This window comes from Coptis chinensis, chromosome 9, assembly GCF_015680905.1.
Source record: "Coptis chinensis isolate HL-2020 chromosome 9, ASM1568090v1, whole genome shotgun sequence".
Lineage (NCBI taxonomy): Eukaryota > Viridiplantae > Streptophyta > Magnoliopsida > Ranunculales > Ranunculaceae > Coptis > Coptis chinensis.
The window spans coordinates 5,831,282-5,847,873 of NC_141464.1; positions in this window are offsets into that span (position 1 = coordinate 5,831,282).

The following is a 16,592-nucleotide window of genomic DNA, read 5'->3' on the forward strand; positions in this document are numbered from 1 at the left end:
GGAAATTTTTAGTTCGTTTGATATATGCTCAAAGTAACCTTGATATGATGCATGTGCACATGCAATCACACACAAAATCTATATGGCTTTCCCAATTATGTTTGATTTTTATCAAATTTGAACTAATATGTTCTCAAAATGCCAACACCAAATTATGCTTCAGAACATAGCACAGATGATTTCGCTGATCCCCTTACCTAACCTTTATAGTAGTGGACAGTATTGTTGTTTTGTGTAATTCTATTCTATGTAGGACAACTACAAAGGCCGCAGTGAATTCTCAAGTTTTTAAGTTGGCTCAATGGGTGCAACACGAAGGCCTAATAGAGCAGTGTAACCTCTATGAGGATAACTGATAAGCACATAAATGCTACACATTCATGCCCATATTTATATTGCATTGTCTAGTTAATTGACATAAGTTCATTTGATTAGTTTGTTTCACTGGTTTTACAGGAATTGATGTCAATACGACGAAACAGATTGAGACTGGGGACTTTATGGGGTTGTAAGATCTTCGTAGCTTGATCACAGAGATATAATACACAAAATAAGGTTGGAAATAGCATGTATTAGAGATCTTGAAGAACTACTCAAAGTTTGAAGTGCTGTTGTCAAGAGGTGAAAGGGCGCACGCCCTTCATTTGGCCTGTTCGAGAGCGTGCCCCCCCCCGCCCGCTCTTCTAGATTTTGCATAATTACAATACTTTTTCTAGCACCCTTCGCACTTCGCGCTCACTGCTCATAACTCAATTTGGACAGTTCTAAAATGATTCAAACACTAAAGGAAACCTTTCCAAAGTGGATCCCAACTCATGTACGCCCTAGGGAAACCCTACATAAACGAAGGAAGTTGAGAGAGCTCTCTCTCTCTTTCCCCCATCACATAAAATCACGAAACTACTCGGAAGCTACTGGAGAAGATGAAGGAAAGTTGTTGGAGTAGAAGCCACCACACAGGACGATGGTTTTCTCGATGACTTCTCTTCCTTATTCTTTTGCTTCTATCACCATGTTCATGAGTAGCTAAACTCCAAGGTAGGGCTTAGATGAAGCCCTAGACTTGCGTATGATTTCTTTTATTCACTGTTTATTGTTATCAAATTATATAATGTTTAAGTGATTGATTTCATACTGATTTTTAGTATAACTTCTTTCATTGGTTATATCTAACATGTGATACCATGTTTTGACTAATCAATAGTTAGGTTAAGTGTCGTTATTATATAAGCATCGGTTTTTAACGTCTATATAAGGTTGTGAGAAGTTGTGCCATAAGAAGACAACTTTTGCTAGGAGTTTATACGTTTGCATGCTGAAATTCTAATAAACCGCGCATACATTGATGCATATTAGGACTTAACTATCACATATTCGAGCAAGCTAGGGTTACCTTTCCCTCATGCTACTCGTGATTCAAAAGAAAACTTTAGATTAGTTAATTAAGAGAACCTACAACGGTCTATGGTGGATTCGAATGCCTTAGTGTTACATACCACCATTCATAGTTAATTAAAGTTTACTATTTTTATAGTATAGTTAAAGTAGATAGTTTCAATTGTTAATTCAAACCACTTTCAAATCAACAACCATAATCATTCGGATTAGGTTAAATATATTTTAGATTTTAATTATTCCTAGATAGCAATCCTTGTGGGTTCGACCTTGTTCTCGCTTGTCTACTACAATAGACCTCGTGCCCTTTGCGAGTATAATTAAAGTAAAGTTTTAATTATCCTATTTATTTAGGCTGGTTAAATCTGCCATTAACAACTTTATTTCCCATATTTGTGGATGAATGAAACTGTAGATTATTATTGAAAAAAAAAAATCCTCTTTCAATCCATGATTAAGATCACAACATAAATTCTAGATGAGGCTTTAGGAAGTGAAGCAGTCGTCCATTATGTTGGGGTTGTCCTTCGTCCCTCACTATGAGGCATCGAAGAGCATGGGTAGAAGAACGCAACTCAGAACATAAATATTAAGCCACAAACAATGTCATACTTCATGCCATTCTGAGTTGTGTACTTCTGCGTCATGGTGAGGGACAACCCCAACATTACCTTGTTTCTTTTTTTGCATGGACAATTTACAAACAAATTGTAGAAGAGAACCTGGATAAGCATTGTCATTGTTGTTGAACTAGTATAGTCCCTTTTAGCTAAATGCCTAAATCTACGGTGCACGAAGTGAAACTGGCAAGATGATGTGTGCTCAAAATATCTATATTGTACCCTAATATTTCAAAAAATAATATCGGCAGCGAGGGAAATGTTCCATCACTCTCTTGAATAAAGTAAATAACAATTTCAACAGAAATTCCCCCCACCCTTCAAATTGAATCCATGCAATCACTCAAATTTCCCTCTAGTCTCTGACCACGTTAGCAAATTTTCATTTTCTCTTTTCATAATACCTCTATGAAACTTCTCCAACACTATTCCAACTGCAAAATCATCCCTCACTTTTTTGATAAACACAAACCCTCCCTCACACTCCACCGAGCACCACGTCCGCCACCACTAGTGTCTTAGAACCCACCATCTCCACCATCTAAAGTCACGTGGTTTTGGTAACATGTTTTCCTCTTATATCTTACATATTTTTACTGAAACTTGTATGCAAAATTCATGTATTTCCTATCAATTGTTAAATAGAAAAAAAAAATGTTTCGATCACAAAGTAATGACGGTTCTCAAGCATGCTCTAAGCTGGAATTGATGGTACAACTGATAAAATTTTCAAGGTTTTTTATGATTTGGCCACTAGGGTATGTGTTCAAATTATTAGTAGTTTTGTTGTTGTGATAATGTCTCTAGTATTTCCCCTACTATCAAATTGAGAAAAAAGTCACTAGCGTCAAGAATTAAAGTATTTATGGAGAGTTGCTAACTTATGTCTGATTCATGAAGTAATATATCATATTCTTTCGCACCATCAGCTTCAGTAAAAAACCAACATTTTAAATAATGAAGTAGCATACTTAGTGAACTCAAATGGACACATGGCAAAGTTATAAGCTCCGCTCACTTCATGGTTTAAATTAATGCAGTGATCCTCTTTAGAAATATTGACTTATCTAAAATGGAGTGTTGTGAAGTATCTTCAAAAGATTAGAAGTGAGGTTCACCATAAATTATTTGGAGTCGAATGAATGGGAGTTTTAAAAGGAAGGAATATAGTTTCTTTTTAGGACTTGTTTAGTTTCTAGTTGAATGAAGAACAATAAAACAAAACTTGTGGAATGAAAGATGTAAGCACAAACATTGAAATAATGGAAAGATTGATTGAAAGAAATAACACAAAGAAGAAGATTGACTGATTGAAATATAAAAGCAAATAACAAGATTGAAATGAAGAACAAGAAAGTAAATAACTTGAATGAAAAACAAGACTAGAAATTAAATCCTACATGACACTATATTAAGTCTAGGTGCATTCTCTCTCCCTAACTTTTAGATTATATACCCCTACTTTATGCTTTTGACTGATTTGCCCTTCTCCATTACATTTGAGACACCTCACCTTTTATTTTATGCTTTTGTTTTTTCTTTTGCTTTTTAATTTCTTCTTGATCAAGATAGGTTTTGGAGAATGCCATATTTTATGATAAGGACCTGCTCCATCTCTGGTCTTCTGAGCTGAGGGCTTTAACCTTTGACTTTGACTTTTTCAGCACTTTTTCATAGCAGCTTCTGGTTTTCAAAAATCTTGCATAAAGGACACACACCTTAAAATAACAGTGATACTATATCCTTAATAAGGGAAGTTAAAATGGCTAAGAGAATGCAACGTAACACACCATGGCATTGGTAATTAATTAATATGACATCATTTAAATGTACAAAAAAAAAATCATAAAAAGTGTTGCAAACCATTATATAGCATTTATATCAGCAACTTTAATATTTACAGAACTACCATCAAGGTTAAAAGAGCTACTGTACACATCCTTAACTATTACAGTGATACAGTACACGCTATAGTAACAGTGCCATCAGTAATGAACCCCTTAATGATCACTAGAAACAAAGTGCCATCAAGATGATCACTACTATGATGACCAATGATACTATCCTACCAGATCAATACTGTCCCTACTTAGCTTAGCCACTGCAGACCTCCAGCACTATAGGGTTTTCGGACTCCGGACAGCAGCTTCCCAGGAAGTCACCCATCCTGAAAACTACTCTTGCCTGAGCACGCTTAACTGTGGAGTTCTCACCAACCCTATAGCCAAACAATCCGGAAAAGGCCTCGATGTTAGGATTTAGTAGATTAATTACTTAATCCCCATATCTCGAATAGCTTCCTAGATGGTAGAATGCATATCTGGCGTAACTGTCACCCCACGGGCTAGGTGCCTTTCTAGATACCTGACGCAACCTCTCCCCACAGAATAAGCGCCTCTTCAGTAGATCCCCATGGGATATTACATTCTCCCCACCTCAGGAGAGAGCCGTCCTCGGATCTGATACCATTCTGTAATGACCCGCCTCATCCTACCACGTCGATATTATCCCCATATAGCCACTGCGGACCTCTAGCAGTGTGGGTTTTTAAATTCGGACAGCGGCTTCTCATAAGGTCACCCATCCTTGGATTACTCTGCCCGAAGCACGCTTAACTACGGAGTTTCCACGAAATCCGTAGCCAAACATTCCAAAAAAGGCCTCGACGTTAGGATTTAGGGGATCAATTACTTAAGCCCCCAAATCTCGAATAGCTTCCTAGATGGTAGAATACATATCTGGCACAACTGTCACCCCACGGGCTAGGTGCCTTTCCAAATACCTGACACAACATCTCCCCATGGAATAGGCGCCTTTTCAGTATATCCCCATAGGATATTACAAATATCTTCCCTTACTACCTCTTTCATAGCAGGGTTTAGCCGACGATGCGGCTCTCTAGAGGTTTTGACATTCTCTTCCAGGTGAATTCGGTGGATGCAAATCTTTGGAATAATTCCTTTTATATCATCAAGAGACCAACCAATGGTAGAATGATATTCTTGAATCACTCTAACTAAGCGCTCTTCTTCCTCTTTTGACAACTGGGATGAAATGATGATGGGGTGAGTACCATTAGTATCAAGATATATGTATTTTAGGTCAGGAGGGAGAGGCTTAAGGGCAGGAGTAGGTGATATGGGTAACAAGGTCTCTACATGATTATATTATTCTACAGTAGACACTTAGGCTGGTGACGTCTCTTCATGTTTAGGTAACTCATCATCTGAATTGTATAAAGGAACGGATTTTAAGGTGGTAGTAGTATCTTCTTTATAATGATCCATATTGAAATCTAAATCTCTAAAGGATAAAAATTGGTGCACCTCATTCTCTGGAAAAGTCCTGTCACAGTACTTTTGCACTACACTGTCTATCATACTAACTTCTCCATCTAACTCTTCTTCCATATGTTGTTGCTTCATTTTGAAAACATTGATTTCTACTGAGAGATTTTTGAAAGACATGGTCATAAATCCATTACAGCAATTGATGAGGGCGTTGGCTATTGCCAAAAATAGGCATCCTAGAATGATGGGTATGGAATCATGAACTACTTAGGTGTCAAGGATGACGAAATCAACAGGGTAGTAAAAATCCTTAACCTTGACAAGCACATTTTCGACTACTCCTTTTGGGTATTTGATGGAGCAGTCGGTTAATTGTAATGTCATGGTGGTAGGTGTAAACTCGGTGAAATTGAGTTGTTTAAATAGGTAGTATGGAAGAAGGTTAACAGTTGCTCTAAGATCGAGCAAGGCAGTGGCTGTGTACTTGTCTCCAATAGTGCAAGGGATGGTAGGACGACCAGGATATTTGTATTTGACTATTCCGTTAGTTTCTGTGAGGGATGGAAATTGTTCTGTAAAGAAGGTATCTTTTAGAACGTTAGATTTTCTTTTGTTGGTGCACATATCCTTAAGAAACTTGGCATGTTTGGTTAAATATTTGATGGCATCTAGAAATGGTAGATTTATGGTTAGACTCTTGAATGTTTCTATGATTTTATCAAAATTGTCATCCTCCTTGGGTGTCATTAAGCGTGTTGGGAAAAGGTGCATTTGGTTTGTATTGCCTAACTGGGTCAGGTGAATGAGTTGATGGTTAAGGAACTGGAACATTGACAGGGATATGTGGAGGTATATGGCTTACAATTTCTGGTTATCGTACTTGTGTGTGTGCAGGGTCTTCTGGTAAGACTACTTTGTTGTTAACTATTTTGCCATAACACAGGGTTGTGGCTGCTTTAATCTCTTGGGTTTTAAGGTTTTGAACCTTGTGTCCTGGTAACGCAGTCTTCTGAGTTGTGTCTTGAACTAACAAGTTCAGAGATTGTTGTATGTATGCTAGGATTTGAGTTTGTTGTTACATGATAGATAGCATTATTTCAGTGTGCTTATCTGTTTGGACTCTAGTTGATGGTGTAACTGGAACTAGGTATTTTCGGTTGCTGATATGTGGGTTTTGGTAGTTTTGGTTAAACTGGGATGGAACCTGTAAGACCCCTATTTTTATATTTACATTATCTGTGTAACAATATTTAATATTTTTGTATTTGACTGTATTTTTTCTAGTCAACGTGCTAGCGTGTGAAATACCAAATAGTAATTTCGAATAATGTTAATAAATGAAACTAGTATTTGAATTTTGAATGTGGGTAATTTATCTTTAATTTTTGGAAAGCTTTAAATAAAAAAGGAAACAAGGTATTAACCTAAGTAACATATATATAATCCTTTTAATAGAAATAATATTTCCATAGTTAGGATATATTTAGTAATTTGGAAGTTAAGGAGAATATAGGTTGTCTCCGGAGGAACTAGTTTTTCTGAAAAACCACACACACAAGCACAAGCCGAAAACGGAGAAGAACGCGGATTTCGCGAGCTAGCTGGGATTGGTTCTCTTATTTTTTTCTTCGATATTTTTGTTGCCGATAACACGAGGAGGTGAGTAGTTTATTTTTTCTGTTTTCCGTTATCTGATCACAGTTAACTGTACTTCCCAAAACTATGTTATGTTCATCGCCCATTTTCTGCTTGTTTTCTCTTCAAAGACTATCATTACTTGTGAATGTTTAAAACTTAGTGGATTGATAGTACTGTTAACACCATTAGGTGGTGGTGAAGGGAGGCTGAGCCTAACCTCCTCCCTGTAAAAACGTCATTATTGCCATTCTTGTGAAACAGAGGACTTTGATTTTTGTGTATTTATTTTCTGTGTTTGAACTGTTTTGTGGTATTGTGGGTTGGTGGTTTGATATAGGGTGGTAGTGGGGAGTTTGTGGGGGTTGGAAAAGCTCCAAGAACACTAATGGCGGTCGGATCTAAGAATGAAGGCGATTTTTTTTCTTGGAAATCGGGGGTTGCTTGGTGAGTTAAAGCTTTGGGGTTTTTCACTCTAACCAATTTTGGTTGGTTAGTTTAGAGTGGTGTGTGGAGGTTGGGTGGCCGGAATTTGGGGTTGGTATACCGGAGAAGATGAAGGGATCGACATTGTTCATGTTTTGTTTGGACTCTATTTGAGTTGGGCGGACCACATCAATTTTGGTTGGGCCAACTCTTTTTAGTTTTGTTTTTGGGCCAATTCTTTTTAGCCTTTGTTTTGGGACCGGTTTGAATATGTTAAGGGCGGGTCCATAGAATTTAAGTGGATCACATAGATCGATCTAAATAAAGTCTAAGGTCCATTTTCGGTTGGATAAATTCAAGTTGAGCCCAATCAGTTATGGGCGGGTTAAAACCGGTCGGTTTTATACCGCTTAGGACCAGGGTTTGAACTCTTTTTAAATATGGGTTTGGGTGAGGACCGGGTGGAATGACCACCGGTTAGGACCGTCGACTGTTGGGTTGACTGTTGACCCGTTGACTGTTGACTTTTTCTAAAAAATGTTATAGATTGATTTTATGGACCAATCCGATGATAGGATGTGGGTGACTCTTGTATAACTTGTTTGTCAGTATCTAATATAGATTTGACGTCGATCTTGTGTAAATTTTGTCACGTGAAGATAGAGAAATTTTAAGATGCATAAATATATACACCTGAATAAATTACGTAACGAAAATCCTAGAACCTAGCTACCACAACTCATGTGTTTTGGCCCTTCTGGCGTTTCAGTGAATCTGAATGGCCTTCGGGCGTAAGTAATGTGATTGGCCCTCCTGGCGTTTCAGTAAAGCTGAATGGCCCTTCTCGGCGCGAATAATTAATAGTGGCTTGATTATTCCGTTCGCAAAATAGAACGAGACGCGCGATATTTTATGCCGAATAGGGGCATTACTTATATAATTGCTTCCGTGTGAGGATTTACCTGGTGTGCGGCATCCCGCTTCAGGGTGGTTACGCACGGAGTGGTTCATTATGTAAGGGGAGTGATAAATGCTTAAAATTGAATAGTCTACCTACGAAATGAACGATGAACTCAAAACGTAAGTAAACTAAAACTATCTTATGATGCTTATATTTATCAAAGTTTTTCTACTCTCAATCCTATGAGATAGAGTGGAGTAGGAAGTTCGTTCCACTCCTAGTGCTCTAGCATGGAATTGTTTTCTAATCTAATTAATCAGTCTTAAGTCAAATGAGAGTTTTACGAGGGGGAATTATACTACGATGCAATATGAAATTGATTATTTTAATTTAAACTACAAATGCTATGGAAATATGATTGTTTTTGAATCTAGATAAAGGATTAGAGGGGAATTGAATCCACCTCGAATCCAACTTAATAACCTAGCATAGATTGTTGTATCTCGATTCTTACGTTCTTACGGCAAGAATTTCGAGTTCTAATCCCTAGTGTTCGTGGCATTTCTACCAAATACTAACTAGCATGTGAGGTTGTCCACCCATTCTCATGGCGAAACACGACCTTCTAGAGTGGAATAGAATCTACAAACAATTCTACACTAACAACTAAGTTTTCATCAAGGCTTCATCAACCCCTCTAATGGAGGTTTTAGCCTTGATTCATCAAACTAACATTTCCCATTGAATCTAAACTAAACATAATGTAAAGAATTGAAATTTACTTAATCAAACAATAATGACATCTAATTTAATGACTAAAATGAAATAAGAACAAGAAGTGAAATTAGATCTAGAAATGGAAATGACAAAAATCGAAATTGATAAAAATACTACTTTATTGATCTAATCAAATGAAGAACAAGATTCAAAGGTTTAATCTAATACAATGAATTGAAACTAATTAAACTAAGTTCTAAAACTAATTAATGGAGGCTAACTAATCTAGGTCTAACTATCTCCATTAACAAAGAGTGAAGCTTTTGTTTTTATACAATAAGATCCAAAAATCGTGCATGGGCTTGGAGCCATGTTTTGGGCCAGAGACCCAATTCTTTCAGTCCAAAAAGGCCTCTTCAGCTGCAGTTCGCTTCAACAGACTTTTCATCAACTTCTGCTCCTCTGATTGGGTCAAGGCTTGGACCATTAGAAATCTCTTTCCGATCCGGTCGTTTTGACATAAGGTAGGCCAAATTCCGAGGTCTGAGTCCAAAGATATGGTCTTCGGAAGTTCTATTGACTTTGTGCACTGTTTCTGCCTGCGTGGACTTTGACTTTTCAGCTTTGACCGGGCTTTAGAAAGGCTTTGTCTTCTTGAATCTTGGCCTTTAATCACGGAACTCCTTAGTAACCGACCTTTGCTCCTTTATCTCGCTTTAAAGTGCTAAAGTGGCACATTTCTGCACATAATGGACTTTGAAGCCCGAAATGCATAAAAACACGTGAATCGGTGTTAACTCTTAATTATTACTCACATAATTGGTCTAAAAGTATGTATGTTACAGGGTTAAAACTACAATTTTGGGCTCTTATCAAACCACCCCTTAAACAACATTTTGCTTGTCCTCAAGCAAAGATGAGAAATTAGAATAAGTGACCAAAATGGAGTTCTATCTACTCTGCCGCTTTATTTGAGTCGCGATTGCATTGACCATATGCAACAAGGCCTTAAACAACTAGGAATTCCTAGTGGACGAAGTTATAGCCTCGTGAGAGTTTTTCCGATGAAGGTACTCACAAACTTCATCTATACTACAACGACTAAGAAATAAAACTATTGTTTCCTTTATTCATGCTCTAAATTAACTATACCTCTCACTAGCAATGCATATAGAGTAATCAAGTCAAAACCTAAGCTAATATATGCATAATAATCAATCATCTACAATAAACATATATACAATGAGTAATACTATGAAATGCAATAGCAGGTCCGTTTTCAAACTTCGGAATAAGCGCCCTTAAGTAGGTTCTCACAATAATAGTCAAGATACAACACTCGATTTTTCCACTCAAGTTTTCACTCTACTCTAGTGCTAGCATGGGCACACTTTTACCTTACAATCTCAATGACACACAAGGAAGCGGAGTCGATCAAACACATCCGCCACTTACTATCACACTAACCTATTCCTAATTGAGTTAGAGGTCTTTATTAGGTGTTTCGGGATTAGGAGATGGTTTAAGAAGGAAGGAAATGGATATTCAAAAGGGCAAGTCCGAGATAAAAGAGTCTTCATATTATGTAACTAGAGAAAACCTTGTTATTTACTTTTTTCTACACTTTGTTTCCATCCTTAGCCATATTTTTTTCTTTTTCTTTGGCTTTTGACTCCTTTTATTCTATTTTTTGGAGTTTTTATTTTTATTTATTTTTATTTTTCTTTTCTTTGGATGGAAACTTCTTTTCTTTATTTTCTCAAGCAACTAACTAATTTTTGTTTACACATGTTTTTTTTCTTCTTCTTTCTTCCTCATTCTATTCGGACTTATTCTAAATTGGGTAGGTTTTTTTTGTTTTGTTTTTGTAACCGGGTAAAGGATTTGTGGTTTATGAAAGGCTAAAGAAAGGCTCGAGGGGCTTAACTAGCGGAAAATAATTCATAGGTTTGAATTTCTGGCTATATCGATCCAAAGAGGGCCTAAATTCTCGCTTAGGATATGGTTTAGTGATCAAGCAAGTGGTCGTGTGATTTCTCTATTCGGATTTTACTTCTCCATTGTGTCATTTCTCAAATGTTTCACTCATATAAGGCTTTAGGCTATATTCTCACAGGATTTGTAGAATAAGTACTCTAGCCTAGATTTCAGAAACTTACTGCTAACAATCATAGATACTCATGTAATATATTTATAGATAGATGCAAAAATTATTACCTACATATTAACCTACGTTTCTAAAAATTATTCTAATGCAAAAGCTACGTGAGACTTCTAGATTGTTAAGAGCATAGAGAAAGAAAACAATACCAATATTCCTAAGTGTATAGCATAACTTATTTATTTATATTTTTGAATTTTTGAAATTTTAACTAGAAAACAAATGCATATTATACATATCTATATCCTAACAGATGCCTTAATTACACGTGTTTCTATGCCCCCAAACAAGAATCATGCTTTGTCCTCAAAGCATTTAAATAAAGAGGGTAGAAAAAATACCATCAAGCGCGGAAATTCAGGAACATCCGCAAAACAAGGTTAGAACGCATACTAATATAGGAAATAAAAACCGACGCTACTCTATAAGAGTTCCACCCATTATGGGGTTAACAAGAATCAAATTGTTTGGGACATAAGCGCATACACTAAATAGAATTAAAACTTACCTTATCTCCGGACATGCATATTATCTACCCAATAGCATCATGGGTCTTGTATTTCAAGCGGGCATGGCAAGTCCAAGAACAATTGCTAGCAAGAACCATAAGCGGTTCCCAGCCTACGTGTGTGATCACCTCGTGAAACCAAGCAACATAAGTAGTGCTTTGAAACAAATCTTCGAAAAGACTGTTCCGTATTAATGTAGGAGATGTCATCTCAAAATACGCCTCGAACAAACCGCAGAAATCACCCGAACAACCCGCAGAAAATTGCAATTTTCCATGTTCATGAAGGCAGGGGTGGCAAGCGTTAACTTGAGCGCTGGTCGCGCCCGATGATTTTGGGATTCCAGTGTTTCGAGCGCCGAAGTCGCGGCCACCTTAAGCGTTTTTTTTTTCCTTTTTTTTTTTTTTTTTCAAGGGAGCGAGGTGGGGTAAGAATAGGAAGTTTAGTGATCAAGCATGGAAAAACCAAACACACCATTCCCCAAACAAATTTTTGAAAACAGGTTTGTAAAAATTTGTTTTAAAACGGGTCTTTTAAAGTCGATTCGAGACTTGCTAGATTACTATTTTTATAGCTTTGAACTTTTTTTTTTTTTTTATGAATTAGGTTTAATATAAAGGAAAACAATACGCAGTAAAGACATAATTCACACCATAGAGAAACATGACTCAAAACCAAGAAAACATGCAAAAGAGTGGAAAACGGAATTATGTGAACCGTGGACTTAGGATCCGTACTTACAGCCACACACTCCATGTGGAGGGCCCGGTTACCTGAATGGTGCATTCACCAATATATAGAAATGAAAGGAAATGCACCAAACACAAAATTTGAGTCGTTTATAGTCGATACCGAGACTTTATCTAAATATATGTATGAATATGCGGTTTATCATATATCAATAATCGAAAATAGTTGTGGATCGCTCCATAAATAAATATCAGAAAACATATCCAAACACAATCAAGCACCAAGATTTCCTACGACGCAAAGCCTAGTGGAATGAAAGCTAAGTCGGATAGACCTATAACATAACCGAAAGCATGCACCTTATGTTTCATCTTTGAACGAGAGGGTGTCCTAGTGAATAAGTGTGGAAAAGTGAATGGTTGTGGAAGATATGGTGGATTGGGATAAGTTTTAGAGAAAAAGCATGGAAAAAATGAGGATGTGGGTTTAGCACAAAACTCATTCATGGTGTAGTTAGGGACATCTCAAGTCTGAAAATGGCGGTGTCAAGTGGTTTATCCTTGGGAAGTATTTGTTTACTAGGTGGATTTAAAAATCATGAAGCACAGGAGAAACTAAAGGATCGAAAGTGCAAACTCGAGGTTCCTTTGAAAAGGTGGAGGGTGGGGAATATTGGTGATGGAAGGTGAATGATTCTCAGCCTAGAGCTCTCAAGTCCATATCATCGAAATCTTGATATATGCAAGACATTCCTCAATAGGTGGGTCAAAAAGGATCACCGGGTTAGAGATTGAAAAATTCATCTTCCGCCATAGCATCAAGGGATGAATGGTTGTTGGCAAGGGGACTCGCTGAAGTGGTAAAGAAGCGGTGCAAAAAGAGTTGCGTGAATTCTTCTTCGATTGGGCCTACTACCGTGGAGTCATTGTTAAAGTCGGAATTTCCGGGCGAAAGGAATTTGTTAACTGTTTCTCCGTAAACATGTTTTTGAAGTAATCTTGAGCTAAGCTCTCGATCATGCTAACCTCGCCATTTGTAGATGAATCGATATCGCGGTCCTCATTTTGAAAACATTTACCTCAACGTAAAGATGGCCAAAGGACAAGGACATCGAACCATCGCGGCAGTTTATGAGCCGGCGTTGGAAAGAAGAAGAAGGGACCCCTAAAATGATAGGTACAGAGTCGTTAGTGACTTCGCGGTCGAGGATAACGTAAGTCGGCCGGGTAATAAAAATTTTGGACTTTAACCAACACGTTTTCAACCACACCCTTAGGATACTTAATAGAACCGATCACTAATTGCAATGTCATTTTAGTAGGTTGCATCTCCTCTAGACCTATTTGTTTATACAAATAAAACGGGAGTAAGTTAACACTAGCCCCCGTGTCTAGTAAGCGCGTTGTCGTCGTGTGAGAATCTCCTAAGGTGCATTCACAAAGATGGGATCTAATTGTGGTCCTTGTACTTAACAATTCCATTATTTTCGGATAAAGTTGGGAACTGCTCAGGTTAGAAAAGCGCCTTTAGGTATGTTGGTCTTACGCCTAGTAGTGCATAACTCCTTTAGAAACTTAGCGTGGTTAGGTAGCTTTTTATAGCTTCGAGAAAAGGAAGGTTTATCGTTAGATTCTTGAAAACGTTCCTAATCTCCTCAAAGTTTGTATCCCCGGTTAGCATGGCTAACTTCGAGGGAATGGTGGTTTCGCTTCTATATTTAGCGTGATGGCTCGACTTGATGTGTAACCTTGGCTTTCTGTTTCTTAGGTTGTGGTTTAACCGGGTACCTCTACGCTGGCTGGTAGGTTCTTCAGTTTCTATTTCGTATCTAGTTCGACATCCGGTAGGAGTATCTTGATGGGGTAACTATAGGCATAGTTACTTTGTTATCAATCACTCTTCCGGAATCCGGAGAGTGGTGATGGCATTTAGCTCACCTACGGTTGTAGTTTCGCACTAGTATTACCGTTTACTTCAAAAGGTGTGGTTTTCGTTCTAGGGTTGGGTATCGCTTTGGCCCGGAAACACGCCTTTGGTTGGGCTTTCTCTTGGGCTAACCGTTGGTTTAAATTATTAACGGATTGTAGAATGTGTTGGTTAGATTGAGCCATGGTTTGGAAAAGTTGTTGGCTCACTTGTATGAAGGTGTCAAGACGATCCGGTTGTGTGGGTGTAGTAGTCACGGGTGGTGGATCGAACTATCTCGCTGATTATTTATGGGCGGATTGTGATAGTTATTATTTACCGAACGATACCTCTATTAGCATTATAATTATTATAACTACATTGACCTTGTGCTTGACCTTGTCGAGGTTGGCTTTGGTTGTTATAATTATTATAATTACCCCGACTCGCCCTTGTTGTGGTGGAGCTTGGTTATAACCGCGGTTGGCCTAACATATTGATTATTGTACTCGTAGGTGTGACTTGTTGGTTATTTTTCCAACCGAAGTTGGGATTTTGTCTCCAAGGGCGTTAGGTTCACTATTAATGGAACAAGAATGCTCATAGGCTATAGGACGTTGGGAGTCGGATGCTTTCGGGACTCCAACCGTAAACTACATGGATTTGAATTTACATTCATGACGGGATAGACTTTTGTTGTACGTAAATAGCCTCTACCTTTTTGTGAGGGATTCAATTAGAGTTTTAAGCTCAGGATCTGATTTAACCTCAAACATACCGGTAGCTTTAATCGTTGAAGAAGAACTAGCGGAGCGGAGTAATCGCCACTACCCCCCCCATTATTATTACGCTTTAGTCCGATCTTCCAAAATTTATATGCCTCCGGAGGCTCCTTTACTTAGGAAACTACCCCCATTCATTATGTCTAGGACTTCTTTATGGTGGTGTAGAAGTCCTTTGAAAAAGGCACTAACTAACGGTCTTTTGCTAGGTGATGGTGTGGACACTCTATAAGGAGATTGGTGAAATGATTCCAAGCCTCTGAAAATGATTCATGAGGATTCGTCGAAAAAAGTGAATCTTGGAAAGCATTTCATCCGCCTTAAAGGGGTAAAATGTTCCATAAACAAATTGAACAAGTTTGGCCCACGAGTCCATTGTAATTAGGTGCTTGGGCAGTTAACCAAGACGCCGCCTTTATCAGCTAAGGTGAAAGGGAATACCCTCAATTTAATTTGTTCCGCACCAACCGTATGATGGTGGAATGTTGTAAGGACTTGTTCAATCCACGATGTAGCCGATAAGGTTTTTCATGGTCTAAACCATGAAAAACGGGTAACAAATTAAATATATTTGGGGATGCGGAAATCCCCAATCGGTCCGCTAGAACGATGCAAGATTTAGGGCTATCGCCAAGGCTTTATAAAAGTCGAGAGAGGAGTCTCTCTTTCTTCATCCATAATATCGTGGTGTGTGTGAAATAGTAGCTAGAGGTGTAGTGGGTGGAAACTAGATAGACTTGTTTGTTGACGTTGCCGTGTAATTACGTTAGTTGTTTTTCTTCGACTGCATCTTTAATCTCATGCAAGACTAAGTCGAACTTAACTAAACATGCAACACTCCAAACAATTCGATATACTAGTAGAAACCTCTAACCGAGATGCGAGGTGTGGAAGAAAGAAATACCCGACAAGGCCCTTGCTTCGCTTTATGAATAGCGCCTTGTTTACGCGTGTTTCAGTGTATATAACAAGTTAAAACACTGAAAAACTTGAAAAATCAAAATTCAAACAAACCCGTGGAAACCGCAAATTTTCGTTTAGTGGCTGGTGCCTTCGCTTACGCCGTCCGCCGGTGTCGATAAGTGAGCTGGTCTTGCTTTGGTATGAGGGCTGGTCGCGCCGAGGTCTAGTAACCGAGGTATGGTCACGCCGGGTCCAGAGTATAGCGCAGCGGCGCTTCCTTTATAAGCGGGTCGGTCTTCGGTGTGTATATTTTTGCGGAACTTTTTCAACGCTGAAATGGACAACTATAGTATGAATCAAACAAGGGTGGGTGGGTTTAATGGGACTTAAAAATGACTAATTCTACTATGAAAACAATGCTAAAGTGCAACTAAGATGGCAGCGGCGCCATTTGATAAAACGCTTAAAATGATTAGTCTTACCTACGAAATGAACGATGAACTCAAAACGTAAGTAAACTAAAACTATTTATAATCCTTAGTCATTGTAGTATAGTGGTGAGTATTCCCGCCTGTCACGCGGGTGACCCGGGTTCGATCCCCGGCAGCGGTGCCATTTGATAAACGCTTAAAATTGAATAGTCTACCTACGAAATGAA